The sequence below is a fragment of the Ctenocephalides felis genome, unplaced genomic scaffold (genome assembly GCF_003426905.1).
Source record: "Ctenocephalides felis isolate EL2017-DRISC unplaced genomic scaffold, ASM342690v1 CF-g0.4_SCAFFOLD_01886, whole genome shotgun sequence".
In the NCBI taxonomy this organism is placed as follows: Eukaryota; Metazoa; Arthropoda; class Insecta; order Siphonaptera; family Pulicidae; genus Ctenocephalides; species Ctenocephalides felis.
In genome coordinates, this window is record NW_020538040.1 from 52,606,293 (window position 1) to 52,631,621 (window position 25,329).

A 25,329-nucleotide genomic window follows, 5' to 3' on the forward strand; every position below is an offset into this window, starting at 1 on the left:
TTTCTTTAAACTATAGTTTGCGTTAATGTATGAGAAGAACTACCTAGAAAAAATCCATTTTTTAAAAAATTGAGTAAAAAATTAATTATCAGAGGCATTATTGTTTAGTAGAAATATAATCAATTAGGCATTAGCTTTAAGATATAATAATTAACAAGCTGTTGCAAGATTCCTTGCTTATTGTTATATATATATATATATATATATATATATATATATATATATATATATATATATATAGGACTTTATACCAAATAAATACTATTGAAAGTATTCCGCAAACAGTTTCACGAATTAGTCGACATTTTGAAAGATTAACCAACTAAAGTGTATGCTTTAATGAAATTCTGATATATGTAATAAATAAAAACATTCAAAATCATCAAATACTTTAAGGTTGTTCACAAAAATTTTTACTTGGTCGTAGTTTGAAGAATATATTCACCAATATTATGTGGCTCATAGTAGAGGGTAAGATTTGATAGACGGGGTTTAATGTATAGTACACTATGTCCAAACCCATATAGAAAATAAACTAGACAGATAGAGTTGAGTGCGATTTCAAACCAATAATTTTCTTCCTTAGTTAACAAGTACAATAAACAATATATGTATTGAAAATAAATGTTCGATTCATATTTATTCTTGTTTTCAGCAGCTTAAAACTTATGTTACAAAGTAATGCCACATCATATTCCTGAAAAAAAAAATTGATTATCCAGCCGTATAAAAAATCTCTAAAGTTTCTAAAACCGTAAAACTATCAATAAATATTTATATAAATTTTAAATCAAACACTTGAACGAACACATTAATATAAAATCGTAAGTTTATTTTCTAATATATCATATCATATCAGTACATTAATATTGCAATCGACTACTTTATTTTAAGTTATATTACATACATCGTAAAGAGTGGTGCATAGACGTAGCACTATTTCCGTCAGTGCAAAATGTGCATTTTCAAAGTTTTCGATCGAAAAGTGGGCCGTGTCGAAGGTCTTCGCCCGTCGACGATATGAAAATAATCAACCCTGTCGAATGGGGGCACATCATCTGTGCAGATAGAGGTATTGTTAGTTATATAACCCGAAAGCGTCAGCGGAGCGTGTTAAAAGCATATGTTTTGCTATGGTGGAGTTATGGGCGCTCAACTTCTAGATAAAGTACGCATGACGAAGTTCCTGTTTTGCGTGACGCTCCACGGTACAGGGATGACGTCGGCCGTGACACGGAGACACAGGCGACGGGAGATTCGGAAAATGAATTTATTTCAAATACCCATTTATCTTTATATATAATATTCATCTGTAATGATGTATGAATTGATACTCCTCCTAAACGGTTCTTCGAATTTTAATAAATCTTTTTAGAGTTTGTCGAGGAAAATTTTCAAGGTGTAGGAAATTATAAAACTATAGTAATATTGTACAAATAAATAAAAAAAATTCAAAAAACAACATATTGTTTAACATTGCCAACATTTCGACACACGAGAACTGTCATTTGCCAAAAATGTCGATTCACTTGAAATTTGAATTTAGTTTAAGCGAGCCTATACAATATTAGTATATAATATCCATAGTCATTATTAAAAATACGAAAAATATAATATCTACAATATTATTGCCGAAAACCAGCTGAGATGTGCCAGAAATTAAAATAATATAAGATAATATATATGTTTGGCAATATCAAAAATATAATTTAGTTTATTAAATAACATAATACGTCCAAAATTGCATTTACATCATTTTTTTAACCTTATGCATATTGTATTATTGTATCATATTATCAGAAAAAATCATGCATAAAGGTAAAACTTATTCTGAAAACGAGTTCTCTTTAGGTAAACTTACTCTACTTCAATTCTGTCATTTATTTATCATGACGGTCAATTGGAAAAGTTTGTTCAAAGTATGGTATGGGAAGAAAAACTTAAAATGTAATATGACTTGACCATAAGTTGAAAAGAAAAAACTAAAGTATTTTACTTTAACGTGATTTAATAACAACTAAAATTGATGAGAACTAATAATATTAAAATCAATAAATTTACCAATACCTGAATATGCATAATATTTCGTATAATTTAATCAGGATTTAGCTATGAGCAACCTAAAGATCAAGTAGTGATGATATCTATCCTGAATTAGAACTATAGAGCAAACATAGATTTTAGAGTCAAAATTCTTCTTCCGACTTAACAGAATAAATTATATTTTATCACAACTTATTTAAAAATAGAATAGGTCAATCAACGTGATGTTTTCTACTAGCCATTAGTAAATCTAATCTATAATCTATAATTCACAAACTAATAGAAAGATAGTACTTTCTGAAAACAGTGTTATCAAATGACAAAAGTTTAACATACATATTTATCAAGATTTCAGTCAGAAATTATATTGTCTTGAAACTATAGAGAGCAATATGTTTCCAAGTGAAAATAACCCTTGACTGGAATTTCTGCATCAATAAAAAATTATCAGTTTTACAGAAATTGTAATAATAATTTCACCAAAAAGATAGTTACCAAAAGCTGTTACTCGATAACATAAAAAACAAAAATGTTATATAGGTATAAATTTAAAGATTAATATTTCATTTTATTACACCCATAAAAAACTATTTCTCTCCTTCGAGGAGTCTCCCAAACCGCAATCTTCCTGATGTGTACGTTCCTCTCCCACTCCAGGGTTCGCGTGAGAATTGATTTATGCCGGCCGTGATAGGAATAGCAATAAAAAACCCAAAAACCGATGCACCCCTGGGACACTGCCGAACGCAAATTGGAAATGGGGCCCTTTTCATAAAGAAAAATCCAAATGGCTTCTACACGCAGCGCTTTGATTTTGAAAGGATCGTTTTAGAAGTACGACGCCGGGTTATAAACGGCATTCGAAGATATCGAAGGAGAGTAAACATTGATAAACAGATACTAAACTCGGTTGCCTTTTTTGGAAAAGACTTTCAATTATATTTGGTGAAACTAATATTTGTAAGCTATCAACTGTGAAGACCACTGAAATAGTAGCTTATTAGTTTTGAAGTATCGAACTTTTTGATAGTGAGATCAACACTTGTGCTAGTACGTAACAAATATAATAGACAAACTAATTAGTTTTTTGTATAAGATTTAGTGAGTTTCCCTAATTTGCAGAAAATTTAATTTTGTCATATAATATTAACGTTTTTAGACGTTCTGATCAGTATAGCAAGGCGTAATATATACACGTTTTGAGAAAAACGGCTAAACCAATTTGGAGACTTTCCAGAACGTTTGACTTGTATCTTGGTACCCATTAGTTTAGGTTGGGTGCTAAAACAACGATTTTTAGGTAAAAGTCGAGTAAATATCATATGCCAATCAAATGTCATCACTATGCCACATATTACTCAATTACTCATTTTCAAATTATATTAAACAAATTTTACAAAGTCTATCTTTTTCAGATAATTTAGACATCAGAATTTATATAATTATATTTGTAAATTCGTATTGTACAGATATAAAGAATTTTTTTACTCCTTATTTTTTTTTAATGTTACATAAAAATATTTCCACTACTTAATTTTATGAGTTATTGTATATTCCAGGTTTTATATTATATCGTGTTATATGCCATCAAGGCATGGATTTTATCTAAGCGCACTAAATTAGAGAGATGCGATAAACCAACGAAATGTTTATGTTGTTAAAATAACCATGTCTGCCAATAGTATATAAAACAATATTTTGATTTATTTTTATTATCTTTCTCGTAATAAACCATCTACGAGCGTCGACTACAGAGGACATCTGCTTGACAACCTGTGTGTATGATCGTCTCTTATATACAAAATCGACTGTTTTAATATTTATATCTCTTAGTTAAATTATTGAGAATTCTTATAGTGATGAAAAAATCTGAAAATATTCTGTGCAACAATTGCTTAGGCGATTTACTCGTAGGGAAAAAGAAAAATTGCCAAAAACCTAGAAACTTTTACAAAAAGTACTGCTGAACCAGATATCTAAAGAGATTATATATGTAAGTTTAATGTAAATTTAGTCATAAAGAGGTTTAGTTTCTGCCCAACATATGACAATATGAATAAAGCGCATGCTTTAACCAATTATTAGTTAATTTCGATTAAAATTTAAATAACGATTTACATTTTGTCATGGAATAAAAATACAATTATTTTCATGTTGATGCAGCATTAATAGTAATTTCTATCGTCTTTGGACTAGTAAAGGGATTACCCTAGTTGTTTGTGCTAATCAATAAAGCCATTTACAGCCGGCAAGTATTTGCGGCATATTGACGCGTCGCGTAATTATGTGTTAATTACATTCTGACATTAATTATATTCTCGTTAAAGTCGCGGTCTTATTCATCTCATGACGAACTAATCAGATTAAATTGTGTCAAAATAACGGGCAGGAAAACCTAAAATTGGAAATTGCCAAGTAATGCCTTCACAGTCTATAGAACTCACAAGCCTACGTGGGGATTGAAGTCAATCTAGGCACATATTCATGACAGTGATACAAGTAACCTATTTATGACTATGTCTGTATTGATTTTTGTATATATATACATATATATATATATATATATATATATATATATATATACATACATACATACATACATATATACATACATATGTACATACATAGATTTTAAAATATTCGCAAACAATTTCTGCGGAAATCAGTGGATCGATTAGGTAACAAAAGCTCGAAATGTTTACTAGTCATTTAAAAAATTCAAGAGTTAGGCTAAGCTTTTCCTGCATTGTGATCATATTTTAATTATTATTTATTTAATTAATTATTCAGTAGCTTATTTTTTTTTTAATTTTTCAATTCGTATGTTGCCATATTTAAGGCATGCTCTCCATTGATTTTCTTATATACTATATTTTTATTATACTAATGCTTTTCCGGCGGGCATTGCTACGAAAATGTAAAGTCAAAAACACTAATTTCTATAGTAACGTAAAATATAATCCCAACTAGATACAACTATTAAATTGTCTTTCAGAAGCCATCAATAAGAAACTAATGAAACAAATACTAAATGTCCCAAAAAGATAAGTAAATAAATGAAATGTGAATGCCTGTATTATCCATTTATATAATGTTCTTTAACTTTAAACTATTAAGTTGGCAATAGGAGTTAAGTTATTTAACATTTAATCAGAGTAATCAAGTTCAGAAATGCATAGTCGATATGGCAAAACATCTCAACGAAGCTCCAATAATTTTTCCAAGTGGCCAAAGATATGTGATATCAATAATGGAATAAATCACCATTTTAATTTGTCAATTTAGACCGTTCTTCGACTGCGTTGGTCGATGTTTTGAAAATATCAATCAGATGAAAGTTAAAATTTTAAGAATTAAAAAAAAAACTTTTTGCATATATAAACAACAAAAGCCGAGAATCATTTAAGCATCTGATAACATTATTGTGAATTAAAATACTTGATTTGATGGGCTCATATTGACACTATTACTAAGTTTTGAACATAGATAAACGTGGTTTTGATTTCAATTGCTTCCAAAAGCAATGATCTGAATTGTTGATTTTTTGGAAGGTTTTAAATTACTGGTAAACGTGCTAGCACGTTCCAGCGAAATATTTCACATATTCCTGACCGGCTAAATGCGAATCACATTGCTTCGTTACGTATCGCGTTCGCGTAGGGAAACATGCATATATATATATATATATATATATATATATATATATATATTTATATTTATAATATCAGAATCACTTCAGAAACTTATTTTTCATTCGACTGTTGATTCAAAATATATCTCTGTGCAAAGCATACGAGCAATACCATTCACAACTTTTCAATTAAATCTTTGCGAATAAATTTGTTACTCTCGACAATTTACAATATGAAAAGTTTTCTGCCATTTAAATGCAAAGCACCACAGATCAAAGCTATATAATTTTATTTATATTTAATTTCACGATAAGGAATGATATATTTGTATTGGAAAAGGATTTAAGCTGAACAAATATTTAAATGATGTTGTAAACATAAGTAATCTATGTTCTTCAAGGCAGCGCAGCGAAATGGAACAAGGACTCTTTAATCCCTTTAATTACGAATGCAAACAATAATTTTAGCATAGATCCCGCAGAAATTCCTTAGAAATGTGAATACAGAAATGGTGAATAGTACAATATATTCGTAATATGAAAGGATCTATGATATCGTGCAACTGCAAATGGAATCATAAGCGAAGTGAAGTTATGAAATAGCTGAGTATTTTTTCATTAACATTACTATATAAAATTATAGAGTAAATATAAATATTAATTGAAAATCAATATAATTAAATAATAATTTTAACAAAGGCATTAATTCAATTAATTTTTAGGTCTTTTCTTATACGGTTACTTTATGGATGGATTTTTTAAAAATATCATTCAGAAATTTATAGAGTAAGCAATAAAACATTGAACTTAAAAATAGACTTTCGATGACCAAAATTAAATATTTCATATATGCTCAAGAAATTGGCAAATTTATATTTCAGCCACAGAATCGTAAGAGTCATCAACAATACCTTTGAGGCTAAGCAATCCTGTGCTGCAGTCATTTTAGATGTGAGCCAGGCCATTGATAAGGTGTGACATAAAGGTGTTTTATCCAAAATTAGATCCATACTTGGTTATTATAATATTTTAGAATCTTATTCCACCAATAGTAAATTCAAAGTCCGTGTCAACTCTGAAACTTCGGCATGGTGTTTCTATATATTTTCTTTACTAGTAGTTTTCAAACTTTTCAATCAACCACAACAGCGACATTTGCTGATGATATTGCAGTTCTTTCTATGTCTATGGCTTCGACAATTTTACGAAGGCCTTTAGATGTTATCAAGAATTGAACAAAAATATGGCATGCAACGGTTACGCCCAACAACACAACATGCCATGAAGTGCATTTTTTTGACCAGACAATTCTTAACACTGAGTGTGTCGAATATCTATGTCTGCATCTAGACCGCAGACTGACATGGAAGGATTATATTCATGAAAATAAAAACTACAACAATTTGATCTTCTAGGACGTAAGTCAATTCGGTAGCTCTCTAGATAGGAGACCATTTCGGTGTTCCCTAAATCGTCGACAAAAATTTGTATTAATTTATAAGGTTGTGATGAAACATATATGGGCTTATGGCATCCAACCGCGGGGTGTGCGACAAATCAAACATTGTGTTAATGCAGCTCCCAGTCAACAGATACAGATCACTTTGGTTTGTATGCAATAATACCTTAAACAACAATCTTGAAATAGAATTTATAAACAGAGTAATAAAAATAATCAGTATTTAACTGGCAGACCACACAAATGCCATAGTCACTAATTTTCTGGAGACACTGCAAGAAGACTGCAAAAGAAGGATTCCAAGAGCCAATATTCAAAAACATTAGCGCTACCATATTTTTGGACAAATGAACAGAATGGTGAATTATTGGAGTGACAACTATTGATATATAAAAACTTAGCACAATAACTTCATATATATATATATATATATATATATATATATATATATATATATGTGCTGAGTGTATGTGTGTGAGTAATGAATTAAGCCAATTAGCTCATAAGATATAGTATTCGAATAAATAACTAGTAGTATATGACATCGTGCCTTAAAGCAAATTGCTAGAACTTCCCTTACCGTAACAAAATGTTCGAGGAATATTAAATGTTTTCAAATAGATTATTATAAATACTTTACCATTGTCGAATATTTATAAGAATTATATGAACTGAATTGCAAACTTGAAATTATTTGTTTAAAGTACATTAGAACTTTAGTCATAATTAAAACTAAAGTCTGAATTATTTTCGGTATACAAAAAAAAAATGAAACAAAAATTTTTTTTCTCAAAAGCGATTATTTTCTTGAAACAAGCAGAAACTTCTTTGAATCATTCAAATCGGACTCTTAGTTTTCTCAAAAACTGCCATTTTTTGGGCATTTAGCTTTGTATCTTCATAATGACTTTGTCTTTGCCAAAACCTAATCACATCTTCTCCCAATCATTACAAATTGAATGTTTTTAAGATCATTCAAATCGGATACTCAATTCTCTCAAAAACTCGATTTGTATTTTCTGCACTCATTGCTTCGTATCTTCGTAACGGCTGGACCTGCCTTTGTCAAAAACTAAGCAGCACATCTCCCTATCAATAGGAATCGAATGCTCTTTGAACCATTCAAATAGGTTGATCCGTGCGCCCGAAAACGTGGACAAAAAATTGTATCCATACATACATAAACACACACATTCATTTTTTCTGAGGTATACCAAAATGTTCAGAAACCTTCAAAACGTGGAAAAATGTTAAAATTTTCAATTTCGATTTTTCGACGATTACAATAACATACCCTACGGAAAGTTAAAAAAATTAGAAAAATAAAAGAATAAAATTATATGAGATTTTAAACATACATTTATATTACTTTATATACATTTTCGGAGCAATTTAAAAAAAAACTAGGTAAAACTAGGTAAATTTAAAACCTACGCTCGTTGAATTACAATGAAATTCATTCGTTTAATCAGCGGTCGCGGATCCGGGTTAAAAATGGAATTTTTGTGTATTAAGAAGTATATATTTTTAATTACTAGTTACTGTATTTGCTACGTATATGTCCGTATGAAGGTAATATCTCTTCACCATGGGGTAGAATAATAATTTAGCCATTGAGATTATTTAGAAGCAAAAACATAATATATATATATATATATATATATATATATATATATATATATATATATATATATATTACAAGACTATTACTAGACGTTGTTAATATATATATATATATATATATATATATATATGTATATATATGTATGTATATATATATATATATATATATATACACTATAAAATATCACAAGTGAATGACAAGTTGAAATAATTCCTAAAGTTCAAAATAAATTTTAAGGAAAATTTGTTCGATAAAAGTATCGAATTGCAAATATCCTTATGCACGTTAAGCTTGTTGATGTTTATTTTTAAAATCGGTTTTCCAGTCGGTACCGTACGGCACGTAAGCGTGCGTGGCAAATTGTCTTTTTTGACTTCATTCAGAGTAATTCGAATCGCTCGCGACTCAGCCCTTCTAAGGGCGCGAGTGACTATATATATATATATAGATGGCCTCGATACATTACACATATTACTTCGTTGCGCAAGAAACCTCTCGGATATTGAATGAGAATTCCGCGTTTCTTTTGTGTCATCATGTGACTTAGCAGAATGTATCTCGTTGAATTTTATACGATATGGAAAATAAGGAATATCCATCTATCCGGCACACACCAAAGCAGACTGAAAACAAAATTATTTGAATTGAAATTGCTTTTTTATATTACGAGTCCTTGACATTATTAGAGAAACGCAATTTTCTGTATGGGCGTTGCACGAGACTTTGTTGAAAAACCATATCATTTATGGTGTTTCTTACCAATTCAGAAGAATATTTTAATATTTATTATTTTCAGTTCAGGTAATCACTTTATATTGTATGATCAGGGACCATCAAAATATAACGTCAGCAAGAAAATTGAAATACGTTATAAAAATCAAATATATCATTGAAAATTGATATATACCTACTATACTAAATATATCGAAACAGACACACACATATTGTATGTATATATATATGTATATATATATATATATATATATATATATATATATACCATTTATTTAAAAAAGTATACATACATACTCATGCATAAATTATTATTTATAAAATAAAATTATTGAAGCACTCACCAATTACTGTTTTTTTCCAATAATCCACCACGTGCTCAATTCGTAAATCTAGAATGTAAAAAAAAAACAAAATAAATTTAATGTATATGAAAATGTATATCAATAGCAATACTTTGAAGCTACAAGAATAATTTATATAAGCTATATAGACCAACTAGAATATTGTAGGTAAAGTAGAACGGGGCTTAAATGTCCACGGGTAAAAGGTTCATCATTGATATGATGTATTGTTATTTTTATGTTAAATTCAACCGTTTTTTAATATATAACCTCTATAAAAACTTACATGTGGGTGGCGTGAAAAAAACTATCTGAGCCTTCACTCTAGCAAAAGTGTAAGCAATAAAAAAATGGTGAATAAAATAGCAAATTAAGTTGAAAAAAGCAATATTGCAAAAAAGGAATTCATTGAATAGTTATACCAACTTTGCTGATGAATATTTCTAACGATGTACCACAAACCACAAGAAATACTAATGTTTTAAAATATTTTTCTCGATTTGACAAGTTTTCAATTTAATTAAGATTTAAAAGACTATCACAAGATTATTATCAATTAAAATCACGTATTAAATAAATTTATTGACAAATATGAATTTACTCCTATTTTATTTTACTAAACATATGAATACTTTCTCAAAATACACCTGAGACGTTTCCTATATTATAGCAAATAATTTATGATGTTCCGAACAGATACAAAGTAAGAACACAAACGCCTGATATTAAGTGGTTTTATTCATCTATACAGTAAATATTATCTAAGCGTAAAGAGTGTTACAGGTAAAATATAGCCTTTCTAAATATAATTGAATACTTGATAGTCTGAACTAAAATCTCATAAATAAAACACAGGAAAACACATCCATTTTATGCGCATGCTGGTTTAAAACTTTAATTACAATTTCACATACATAACTTCCTAACTATGCGCCAGCAAAAATACTTCCTGACTTGTTTTCTTAACTAACGATTACATGTAGTGCAACTAGGAATAGCTGAACCTGCAACAGATTCCAGCTAACTTATTAATTTCCAAAGTTAGAGTGGCCGGATTTCAATTATTAATTTCTTGAACTCCAAATCCTAATGAACAAGCAATAAACATGCTCCGTCTATGCAAGAAGGCACTAAACAAAATAAATTGAAATTATTTATGATCGTAAAAATATCAACGACTGAAAATTAATTCACAGAAAATGAATAAGAATACTAGTTCGTATGATTTTGATACATATTTGAACTTTATGTTATATGAAACACATTTATTGGAGCTATTTTAAAATATTTATTAAGTGAAACACGTAATATAAAAAAGACTGTAATAAAATTCAGATGCTGATCCTTGAAATGTAACTTGAATTTGAATTTCATGAATAATGGCATATTTTAATCGATTTTTTAATTGTCTGTAGGTATATCTATGATTAAAAATAAATGAAAATAATCATATTATCGACTACAATCATTTTAAGAATGTCAAACAATTTTTCTGTCGATCCACTTTATGAGTGTTAGTATACCCTAAAACATAGTAAGTTGTCCATAAATAAACGTATATATTAATAAAACCCAACTTTTTTATGAGTTAGCTAAATTATGCTAACATATTAAAAATTATATTACAAAAAATTAACAAGTGTACAATTGCTATCCTTTCGAAAGTTGTAAATATTATGATTTAAAATACATGATAAACTTACACAAATTAGTTATTAAATGCTGATTAAATGGATGTTAATGGATGCATAAAACATTAAATTTTAAACATCGAAAACATTTATATCATTGAAACAATTAATTAATCATACATTTTTATTTTATTAAATGCTAATTGATGCATATCCCATCATATACAAAACTAGTGGGGTGTATGGCATCATGCCTTAAGGCAAATTGCTGGAACTTTCTGTACCGTAACGAAACGTTCGAGAAATATTGAATGTTTTCAAATAGATTATTATAAATATTGTAACATTGTCTAATATTTATAAGAATTATATAAACTAAATTTAAAATTTGAATTTTTTTTTCCAAAATCAATTATTTTGTTAAAACAAGCAGAAAGTTCTTTGAATCATTTAAATCGGACGCTTAGTTCTCTCAAAAACTGCCATTTTTTGCACATTTAGCTCTGTATCTCGGAAATGGCTAGGCCTGCATTTGCCAAAAACTAATAACCACTTCTCCCAATCATTACTAATTGAATGTTTTTTAGATCATTCAAATCGAATGCTCCGTTCTCTCAAAAACTCTATTTTTATTTTCTGCACTCTTTGCTCTTTATCTCCGAACTGCTGGACCTGCCTTTGCCAAAAACTAATCAGCACATCTCCTTATCAATGGGAATCGAATGTTTTTTGAACCCTTCAAATCGGTTGATCCGTGCGCCCGAAAAAGTGGACGAAAAATTGTATCCATACATACATACATACACACACACACGCCAAAATGTTCAGAAACCTTCAAAACGTCGAGAAATGTAAAAATTTTCAATTTCGATTTTTGATCTATTACAATAACTTACCCTACGGGAAGTTAATAATTAAACTCTTTTTTGTTTTGAATTATTTATCCGTATTACATGCGTTTAAATTTTTATTTCAGGTTCTCATATCGCAAAATGTTTAAAATTGCTTCTTGGATTCTCTACGAGTTTATGTATAATATAAATAAACAAGAATATTAAGAACGATCATATTATCGAATGCAATCGTTTTTAATATGCCAAACTAAATTTGAGCCCTTGCAATAGTTAAAAATATAAGTAACTAGCTGTAAGTGGAATTCTGTCTTAAGGCAATTAGGGCATCGTGCCTTAAGGCAAATTGCTGGAACTTCCCGTACCAAAAATTATTATTTTTTTAAAAACGATTAACATTTTTGAAAAAAAATTAATTAAAAAAAAATAAGATTTCTGAGAAACTATAAATTTGACAAAAAATTACTTTTTTTTGAAAAAAAAAATTTATATGAAAAAAAAATTTTTTTTTGAAAAAAAAATTTTTTTTTGGATACAAAAAATTTTTTTGAAAAAAATGTTTTCTTCATTTTGACATATTTTGGAAATTCTGAACTTTTTTTCAAAGCAATCGCACTGCTTGAACTGCATAGAGACGAAATGTCAAAGCGCGCATGTGCCGCGCCGCCGTCTAACGCATAAGCATTGGTACGGAACCCATAAAAATGTAAAAAAAAAATATACTTATTGTTAAAATCTCTATAAAATATCTGATAATTTGATGTGCATATGTCTAATGATAATTTTTAACCGCCGAATGGCATTATTTTTTACTTTTTTCATTAGATCTCCGAAACCGCTAGACCTGCCTCCATGAAAATTTGATCAATGCTACATCTTGTCAATACAAGTAAAATGTTTTTTGAATTATTCAAATCGGACGCTCCGTTCTCTTAAAAACGGAGGTACCGTTCTTGGCACTTTTTGCCCCGTATCTTCGGAACGGCTAGACCTGCCTTTGCCAAAAACTAATCAGCACGTCTCCTTATCAATACGAATCGAATGTTTTTTGAATTATTCAAATCGGTTGATCCGTGTTCCCAAAATCGTCGACGAAAATTTGTATCCGCACATACATACACACACATACATACATACATACATACATACACACACACACACACACACACACACACACATACATCCATTTTTTCTAAGGTATGCCAAAATGTTCAGAAGGTTTTGAAACGTCGAGAAATGCAAAAATTTTCATTTTCGATTTTTTTGCGATTACTATAACTTACCCTACGGGAAGTTAATAAATGTTACAGTAAGTTGTCTTCGAGACATATTTCAAAATATTACAAAAAATATCAATTTGAAAACTTTCTTCAATATATAAACGCAATCACTTTAGATTATTAACAGTTGTGAATATTTATTTAAAATAAAAGCATAATTAATTTACACAAATTAATAACTAACTGAATACTGATTACTTGTTAATCGATGCATAACGCATTAAATTATAATCGAAAGCAATTATATAACCATTAAAAAAACTAATTGAACATAAACCTTTATTTTATTAAATGTTAATTGATAAATATTGCTTCATGCATTAAAAACTGATAAAAAACATAATATTATAAATAGATTAAAATTATCAAAAAAAGTTTTGTTTAAAATTACTTATCCCCATTCCATATCGTCTATAAATGTCTATATTTTAATTTCACGTCCTTCGCATCGTGAAAAATTTAAAATTCGCTTTCACATCAACGAGCTAAACTCATTCCGAACCCTAAGCAAATAATCATCGCATGACAACATGTTACTGTCACATATCTGTTTGTGATTGATGAAAAGACCTGAAATTTTCTATAACATTTTTCTGATGAGCAAAAAATATTCTATCCTTCGTTCGCCTAATGAGCGTCTTTCCTGGGGGCGTTTTGTGAAGACTTCCTTACCCACGTATGAGTATAATTTCGGAAGGCTGCATTACCGGACCGGAGTCTCCGTAGGCATCACGATCCACTATATTAATAATGGGGCGCGTCTAGTTTATAGGGAGTCCGTGGTACAGACAAGGATCCGTGACATAGATAACGTTGATAAACGTTCGGGGCCATTCATCGCCGTGGAGCGGAATCTTTAGACACTGGCGATAATCTTTGAGCTGGTCAGAATATTTCCTCCACTACACTGTCATCGGACACACTAAATTATAGGTACATGGGATAGTCGAATTGCTATCAAGTTAAGAGGGTTGTTCTTTTTTTTTTTGTAAAAAATGCAAGGTATTTGTTTTTGTTTTTCTCGAAATGTATTTATCATAGAGACATGCGTTTTTTTTAAACAAAAATTACAAAATTGTAGAATATTACAAAATTTTCTTTTTCTTTTTTTTCGCTGTCATTTTTTAACCAGGGGGCGCCAAAGTCGGCCTTGCAAGATCGATCTCTTTTGCGGTGCCACAGATAAATCCGTTGAGCATCGCCCGAAAAAAAAAGAAACTACGTTGAAGAAGAAGTTTGAATCCAGTCCCCCTACCAAAATGAAAGAAATAAAGCAAGAAGGAAAAAATGGCAGCTATTTTAAAAAAAAAAATGTTAAAAAAGGCCTTGTTATTGGGACGGAAAGCTTCGCAAATTTTTTTTGCGTTATGTTATCAAGTTGTTTGAGGTAGGGGAACTAGGTATTGCAGTGGTGAACAAATTAAAAAAAAATGCAAGTCGATCCGATTTGTAGTTTTTTTTTAATTTGTGGCACCGCATTGAAAAAAGTCATTTTGAGAAAAACGTATTTAAAGTTTTTAATATAATGTACTAAATACACCATTTAATTTGATGTACTAAATACACCATGGTGTTCAAAGATGGTCATCATTAAAAAGGTCATGTGCATGAGGTATTATAATGCAAAAGAGAGCAGCTGGCATGCGATAGCTCGCGGAGTGATGAAAAAAAACGGTTTCAGAGGATCATACATATATAGAGATATATATATATATATATATATATATATATATATATATATCTATAACTTCGTCAAAAAATAGATATTGAGATAATTTTTTATAAAAATAATTCTAAGGTTTTTAACTTTCATAATATCAAAAAATCTCAAAATCAAAAAAAATAAATAAAAACCGAACAACCCCCCAAAACCAGAAACAAGACATTTATACTAAAAAAAGAGTAATAGACAAGAACTGAAATAAAAACTACTCATAATACGATAATAATGTTCAAAATTAAAAATAATAAGAAATTAATAATAGTTGTGATGGAAGTTCCAAGTTTTTCACAAAAGAACAAATTGGTAAAATATTTAAATACATTAGTAACCACAAAATTAAAAAAAACAAAAATAATTATGGTTAAATATATTTGTATAATGGTCTTAATTGTAGTCATAACAATAGCACCACTAATTAAACTCCTACAAAGCTCATCAACAATTGATATTTTTTACATCTGTTTATAATTTCATTTTCTATTTGGTATCTATTATACGGTTTAATTAAGTCCTTTCAGTCTTTCTATTTTAGCTTGCATGACGTCATGCAAAAAGTACGCGTTCTGCAAAATGGATCCAATCTAGTTTTCCTACATTTTCAGGATTGTGCTCAGTAGAGTTCTTTCTCCACTTACTTTTCTTAACATTTCTTCATTGGTCATCTTTGTCCGTCCACTTTATCTTCTCTTCCGCCTCCAGCACCACATTTTAAACCTTTTTATATAATTTTTGTTGGTCTTTTTTAGAGTCCGTGTTCTAATTTGTGCAGAACTATGTTCCAAATAATGCACTTCATTAGTCTCCTTCACAAGTCGATACTGAGTTGGTTTGTCAGTAACGTTTTCTTAATTCGTTATTTGTGACTGAAGAATATGATTTTCTCTAGTTATGATATGAATCAACAATATCAGTTTCATCAATAAAAACGGTAATATATTTTAGAAGTAGTTCCAAAATAAAAATTATACTAAAGAAAGATGTGTTTAAATTAAATTGCGCTTAAACATTCTCAGCATTTACAAGGTAGTAATAAAACCAATATGGACTTATGGCATAGAATTGTGGGGTATGCGAGCAAATCCAGCATAGTGCTATCGAAACTATTGATACAGATTATAGATGCTCCGTGGATAGAAATAAAACTCTACACGACGATCTTCATATTAAATTTATAAACAGAATTATACAAATCAACAGTGTCAAACATTTTCATAAACTAGAACATCACACAAACTTTATAGTCACTCAGCATCTTAAAACACCAACTTCAAGAAGACTGTAGAAGAAGCTGCCCAAAGATAATATGGAAGACCCTTAGAACTATTATAACTTTATGTGAACAGAATAGTAGAATCACTTATTGAAGTGATCCTCTAAATATCAATGTAATATTTATCAGATTAATCTATATGTGTGCTTGGAAGTGTGTGTATGTGGGCGAGTGAATGACATAAGCCAAATAACTCATAGAATTGTTATGTATTCTGGTTGCTATTAAAAATTAAATTAAAAAAAAAATAAAAAAAAAATTTAATGCAATATGTCAACATGACACTACAAGATTTTTATAAAGATTCAACGAATTATTAATTAGTATTCTCTACTTCTCGTGTGTTATTTATTAATCTCGTCAATTTTCACAAAATTTATTTTGTGCAAAACATAATGAACTATATATAGAAGTTTGATATAATTTAAAATAATTTATTTAGCAATCATTTACATATTCAGCAGTTTTGTATGTTCAGTTTAGTTAAACCCAATAATTAATAATTATTTCATCAATATAAGGTTGTTACCGGACCTTTGTCTATGGGGCCAGATAAATGGGGGCACCGTATGCCTTTCTTTTGTACTCGCCGCCATTATAATTCTCATGAAGGGAAGAACCAAGGCGAAAGGGGATGAACAAGAATAGAGCGCCATTAACTAGCGGTGTGTCAAACTAGATCCGTGAGATGCTAACGGACCTTTTATATCGAGAGTTTTTTTTATGCAAAACTGGGCTGGTGAAACAGATTTTATACAAACAGCACCGTTTGTCCGTCAAAACTTATTGGAGTAGAAAAATATGACAGGCTTAGATGTAAAGACCGATGCAAACGGGTAGATAGGACACTTCAAATCAATAATGATTCATTTGGCCGGAATGTTGTTTGATTTTTCCCTTTGAGTGGTGTTAAGAATTATTTTGAAATATTTTATTATTATTTTTACTAACAAATAATATTAATATAATTAGGCACTGGACGCACGTGCATATTAGATATTTCATAGAAGCTTATGTAAATTATTATCCTTTCTAATATTTACCTATATAATATACCTGTCTTCCAATACGAAAAGAAACTGATTATTGCACATGGTTATAGTCTTATACATGATAATAGTCTTAAACCCTTGCAAAGAAATGGACAAGGGTTTGCTGCTATCATCCGCAATAAAGGGATTATAGAAAAATCATAAATTATGTGTATGTAAAAAATCCAAAAATTTATGTTATGTTTTTTATAAGTTATTATATATATATATTTGTGTAACAGTTACTCAAATCATTTTAATAGATAAATATAAATTTATATGTCACTATTCGTTCATCATTTGACCATTAATTACAGATGACATCAGTTTTTTAAAGGTGTAATAATTGTAAATGTAGTGAAAGGATGCGGACAGAATTAAAGAAATTAACGCATCAACAAGTGGAATAAAAAATGCTAATAAACATAGATAAAAATTTGGTCAATTTAACCTCCTACCAATGTTGGGTGTTGTTATGCAGCGTTTCGCAAAACGCAACAATTTTGGGATCACCTCCCCAATCAGCTTTTTGCAACATTAGACAACTTTGATATAAAACTAGTCTGTGAAGAGCTAATAGATAAGGTTATATGAATCATCCTAGTTATAAATGTTTAGTATTTCCATTTAACATAATATTTTTATTTTCTTTTTAAATGAATCGAGAAGAGATTTTTACTTTGAATCAGTATTTGTGTCAATAGTGATCTACGGGTTCATAAGAATTATAAGCAATAAAATCTCTGTTTCAATCGTAACGAATAAACAATTTCAAGTTATCGATAATGTCGATATCCAAGTTATATGTGTATATATATATATATATATATATATATACCGTATTTATAATCAATGTAATGTTCAAAATTTCAGATATAATCTTGAAGATATACCTCAAGACTTAATTTATTACCCTTATCCACACAATTATACCACGATTTATTTTTCACGTTTAAGGAGTATTTACCATCTTAATAATTATTTTACTTCAAAATGCATTAAGTAATGGTAAAGTACTATATCAAGATTGACCAGACACTTTTATCAATAACCCTATCAGTAATCCTTTGGGAGTAGGTAAGAATGTTTGTGCATATAAATGCTTGTGTATTTTTATCAATTGAGAGTCTAACAAAAAAATAAGAGAAAGTAACATTTAATTTAAGGATAATTACAGTAACAGGTTGCTAATTAAACGAAGTGACGTTAGTTTACTAAATATATTGTGAATGCTTGTATAACTTTTCAATTTTTTATTAAAATGATGCAAAAGTCGTATATTTTTTTTAAAAATAATAACACATAAGTTGAGATCAGTAAAACTGAAAATAATTACAATAAAAAAACTAAAAGGAATTAAAATCGACCTAATTAAGAAAGCTCTTCATAGTTTCAAAGTATTTACCTTCTACTGCGCAAAGCTCTTGTGTTTAAGTTCTACAAAGCTTTACGTTCAACACATTTATTATTAATTTAATAATAAATGGATTTCAAATATCCCATAACTTTATACAAAAGTTGTTAACAGCCATTAATTCTACTTAACGAAGAGCGCACCTATAGCCCTTGTTAAACTTTTTATCAATGCACGCAAAATAATCTATTTGAAACTTTTCCATCAGGCGTCTGCTTCAGAAATTCTATCTAAGCCCAGAAAAGCTGCCCCGGTCGCGGGCCTTAGCAGGACGTGAATATTGAAAGTATTAAGTGATTTGACAAGCAAACACACACTAGGTGGAATAGTAATGCCATTGGCGGCGGCACGGCAGCAATGGGCTGTAAACCGAGTCGTCAAGAGACGACAATCCTCCACTATGCCGAGAAGAGCGTCCCCGTATGAATTATTCAGGGCGCGTAAAACGGTGTGTACTAGTGCTCGACTGAGGGATGGGGCGACGACTCGCGCGACGTGTGTTTCTGGGCCGTGAGAGCAAATACCTTCGCTCTAAGGCAACGACAACATCAAGCCATAACGCCCAACACGCCTGCCATAGTTTGGTAGACGCAGAAAAACCATTGAACTAGCTGTAAGTGGAATTCTGTCTTAAGGCAATTAAGGCATCGTGCCTTAAGGCAAATTGCTGGAACTTCCCGTACCAAATATTATTATTTTTTCAAAAACGATTAACATTTTTGAAAAAAAATTACTTCGAAAAAATTAGATTTTTGAGAAACAAAAAAAATTGTTTGAAAAAAAAAGTTTTCTTTATTTTGGCATATTTTGGAAATTCTGAACTTTTTTCGAAGCAATCGTACTGCTTTAACTGCATAGAGACGAAATGTCAAAGCGCGTAAGCGCCGCGTCGCCATCTAACGGATAAACAATGGTACGGAACCCATAGGAATGTAAACAAAATTAATACTTATTGTTAAAATCTCTATAACAGATCTGATAATTTGATGTGCATATGTCTAATGATCATTTTTGACCGCCAAATGGCATTTTTTTTTACTTATTTCATTCGATCTCCGAAACCGCTAGACCTGCCTTCATGAAAAATTGTTCAATTTTTTGTCTTGTCAATACAAGTAAAATGTTTTATAAATTATTAAAACCGGACGCTCCGTTCGTTCTTTTAAAAACTGAGTTACCGTTTTTGGCACTTTTTGCCCCGTATCTTTGAAACGGCTAGACCTGCCTTCGTCAAAAACTAATCAGCACGTCTCCTTATCGATACGAATCAAACGTGAATAAATGAATTATTCAAATCGGTTGATCGGTGTTTCCAGAATCGTCGACGAAAATTTGTATTCGCACACACACACACTCACATACATCCATTTTTTTAAAGTATGCCAAAATACTCAGAAACCTTTGAAACGAAAAGATATATAAAAATTTTCATTTTCGATTTATTTGCGATTACTATAACTTGCCCTACGGGAAGTTAATAATGAAATTTCTTATATGAAATACGTATTTATGACATGCATTTATATATATATATATATATATATATATATATATATGTATATATATAAGATGTCGCAGAACTCAACGCCGACTCGAAATTGGGTGATGGTATTGACCTTATCTGCTCTAAAAAAAACATTTAGCTTGGACATTTTCCGTGCAACCTACAGATTTGTTTAAATTATGACATTTTTTGGTTATCGTTGTTAATTTTTGTTACTTTTGTTCATTAAAATTTGGAACCGTAACCGTTAATATAATATTTCTAGGATTACCGTCAAAAATAATAGTAAAATTGTCTCAAGATATCAAGAAATAAGACATTTAATTGAACTATAAATTTATTTATTTTTTAAAGCGATCGACATGCACAAATGTTTTTGTTTCGCATAACTCTTGGTAGATGCCTAACTTTACTACAAAATGATGAGAAATGGATAGTGCACATGTTTTCTTTGACTAGGCAAAACAAATACAGGCGCCAATTTTATCAAAATCGAAAAAAATAGTAGAATTATTGAAATATAGATCTCGTTTAGTTCAGGTTCATTAAAATAAACGACAGATAAAAAAATACAGTAAAGTCCTTTATTTCGCCACCAAGCAGTCCTAAATGCTCTATAGTCAGACATTTTTTTTAGATAATTTCGTTGTTTTCCAAAATATGTTTTTATAGCAAATAAAAGCGATCGAGAGCTATCATAACAGGGTGGTTCCGAATCATTCAGAAGAACTCGCAATTGTTCGGTAATCGTTGAGTTCATGGTAAATTTCGTTGTGTCTAGGTTCATGAACGAAGTATGTTCTACGACATACGTAGCCCCTAGGTTCTATGAAGGATTCGGCCGTTTTGTGGAAAGGGAAATTAATCTCTTGAATACAGCGGCACATTACACGTATTAGTATAGATTTGTGCAAAGACCATGTTTTCAAAACTTAAGCTTTGGTATTCAAGGGGAAAGTAACAAAAACAGAGACCAAAAACTGGAAATCATCCAACGGCTACAAATCATCAAATATTTGTTTTTTTGTAAAAATTAAAAATGTTTTTTTTGATAAAAATTTATATATATATATATATATATATATATATATATTCTAATAAAATACAATAGGTTTTGGTGTTTGTATTTCCTACAGATCTGTAGTTTAAATATTAATCTAATTATTACCAGAATTACCGCTCGATAGTTTGGAATTTTTAAAAAACTTGAACACAAGAACGGTGACGCAAAAATTCAAGCACACGATACACATAATGCACCAATTTAAAGTTGATTATTAGAACGTAACTAGAACGTATTTTTCAATATGCCAATGTTTCGCGAGAAGCAAACAGCTTATTTAAAAAAATATTCTGCAAAATTCCTGTATGCGAAAACTATTAGATTGATATTATCAATTTTCTACAATTGTTACAAGACGCCTTCCGAAAAGAATCATATGCACTTCTTAATATTTTATTCATTGGCATTGTGCTATACCTATTACACATCTACACATCTTATTTCATGGCTCGTTGCATTTAATCTCTCTTTCACTATTTCCTTGCAGCAAAATACGCCATCGGCTAATGCCATGTCTGCTGAAGCAAGACTGAGCGGATTATCGCGGATTATCGCGCGATTTTATTAGTCAAAATATTTTTAGCCTCGAAAAATATAATTACATTTCAATATATATTTATACTACTTATACCTATTTAAATATTTTCATATATGCACTTATTATTAACTTCCCTTACAAGTAGAGTAAGTTATTGGAAATATTTTCTTTTGCATATCATCACGTTTCGACCTTTCGACCATGTTGACCATGGTGAAAAAATGCATGTGTGTGTGTGTATGTATGCATAAAATTTTTCGACCCTGATTTCGAGCGCACAGATCAACCGATTTTAATAGTTCACAAAACATTTTGCTTGTATGATAATGTTGGGAAAAACAATCAACTGGGAAAAGCATTTTTTTTTATTTCAAAATTTTTAATGGTATGGTAAAATAATTTAGAACCTTATCAAAGGAGTGTTATCATAATTTATTGAATGCGATAATAAATCATTAATTACTAAGGTATGTTTGCTAAATCAATATTATATACGAATTAACCAAACTGGATAATTGTGTTCGTGGAATAATACCGGTTCGAAAATTAATTTATTTAGATTGAAAAGACAAATAAAGATAGCCTTTCCTAAAAAAATCTGCCTGCAAGTATAAATTATAAATCCGCAATAAACCGTATTTATTAATTTGAGGAAGATTCTTAAAGAGCATTGAGAAATATTAATAATCCGTATTAATTTTTAAATACCTAACTGAGTTTTGTTTCGAATACGATCATTTCTACAGAAAATATGGCTCAACCCCTTTAAATTAAGGAGCAGAGCTCGCGTGTGATGGCTTGGCCAAACGTAAATATTACGGGCATAGCCCACGTACGAAAATCGGGCCAGAAGCAAATATTACGCATTACGGGCATGGCTCGGTACGGTAATCGTAAGTATTACAAAATTTATATTTATACGAAACTATAAAACACAAAATTATTTTTATTTTTGTGATAAATAGTCACGAACGCTGCGTTAGCTTGAACAACTTTGGCCCAACATTTTCTAATCTAAATCGCAAGTTAAGCGGTTAAAATAAAGAAAATGAGCCCGCTGAAGCGTAACCGATGAAGGATGAGCACAAACTAGTAGTTGCTTCAATTCCAACTTCGGTTCACTCGATTCAGGCAGCATTAGATATCAAACATCTAATTGAGGTTATAGATCTCAAATAAAGTCTCAAGTATAAATCGACTCGCGTGGGTATAGTTTAATAATATACACAACTATTAAATATTTGCCACGGGATTGTGTTTTTAACCCTTTCCGCTTGCACATTGTGCATTTATACAGATCTTAGAAGGTAAATATATAGAAAACGTCTCAAAGTGATATAAACACAAATGTCTAATAACAAATATCTTCAATGACAACTAATAATATCTTTGTTTTGTTTAACTTATCAAGCAAGTGTTTAATAAATTCTTGAATAAATTTTTGAAATAATAACAAAATAACTTAAATAAAGGAAATTTAATATTTATAACAAATTATATGTATTGGTTATAACACGCTTTTGAAAAACATTATGCGTTGAGGAAGATACCATAGACATGTGAACAGAGATATGGTCATAATAGGCTAAAAATAATTCAGATAACACCTAGCTTTTTACTTAAGAAAAAACGTAGGTAAAATGCTACAATATACAATTAGAACTAAATTAAAATAAATTGAAAAAAAAAAAACAAGATGCTCTAATCGGCCATAATGTTAATTCGTGCATCCTCTTGGGCCATGTGGGCCTCGCTTAAGCGCCGCCATCCATCGGCGCGCAGATGTTGTCCGGGAGGCTGGTTAAGTCATGCACTCGCGCTAAAATAGAGTGAAAGCGCGAAGCGCTAACAGTCGGGGGTATATTGAATTTGATTTTCCCGAACGAGCAAGATGTTCAGGTGTTACATACTTTAGCACTTTCTTCAGAGCCGCATGCCCGAAAGATTATTAGACGTATAAGTTACTACGTCGAAAAGCCAAATGATGAAGTGTACGGAATTCATTCAACCCCATGCAGAATATCAGAAGTATTAAATTTCGGGAAATGTATACAGAAAATTGAAATAATGTATGAATTGACATGAAATATACAAGGAATTTCGAATTTCTGTACAAAGAGCTCGTTAACATCAAGGAAAACGAGGGTAAAATAATGCGTATGAGGGCATATCACATATTTGGATTGCCTTTCACTCATTATGTAATATAAGCGCTTTTCAGTGTAAATCATAAATTATTAAATTGATATATGGAACAAAAATATCACTTAATATGTCAAAGCAAAAAGTTCAATCCGGTCTAATTAATGAAACCTTAACATTTCGAAATCGTGAAGATATTTATAGTATTCACGAAGTTCGAAAACACGCAATTTGTAACATTGTAATATCATTTCCTAAATTATCAAAGTATCCCTATAAAATTGTAACCTGCACCTAGTGTACTAGAATCATAAAAATCAACATAATACAAACTGTTGATATAAAAAAATATAGCAACCAAGTTTTAACTAACTTATTAAGTGACTTAATGATCATTATTCAAAAATGAAATTTTATTCAACATAGCCATGTAATTAGGCTACATGTATCTATAAAAATTATATGTATTCAAGATCTTCTGCCCGGTAGAAATATTAAAATATCCAGTAGAGTACTTGTTGAACGTAGGCACGTTTAGTGTAGAGTTTGTAAAAATTAATATAACTAGTTTTAAGAAACATTTTGTCTAAAGACAAGTTGCATGAACTTCCCGATATGTATACATTATCCTAATCAATAAAAATTGAGACTCAGCGAAAAATAGTGTTCATCTGTTTATATCGATAATCAATTTTTTTCTTTTAATGTATTGCTTTAAATGTATTTTATTTAGACAGCTTTAATAAGTAGATTCCTACAAAACATAGAACCTACATATGTTTAACGTAGATTCTGATTGGAATCGCCGAAGCTCGCGGCATAATTACAAATTTTGATGAATTTTTGTAATTCAATTGCTTATCGTAAGCCTAGAATATTTTCGCATGTTATTATAGACTACAAAATTTATCGACATAGAAAGCTTCATCAAAATAGCCAAAAAGATTTGTTTCAACAAATAATTCCGAAGAACCGGTCCGGTTTTATCAATATCGCCCGGCCGATCTATGTCAAAAAGTTTTAACCAGTTGTTGAATATTTAAAATCAA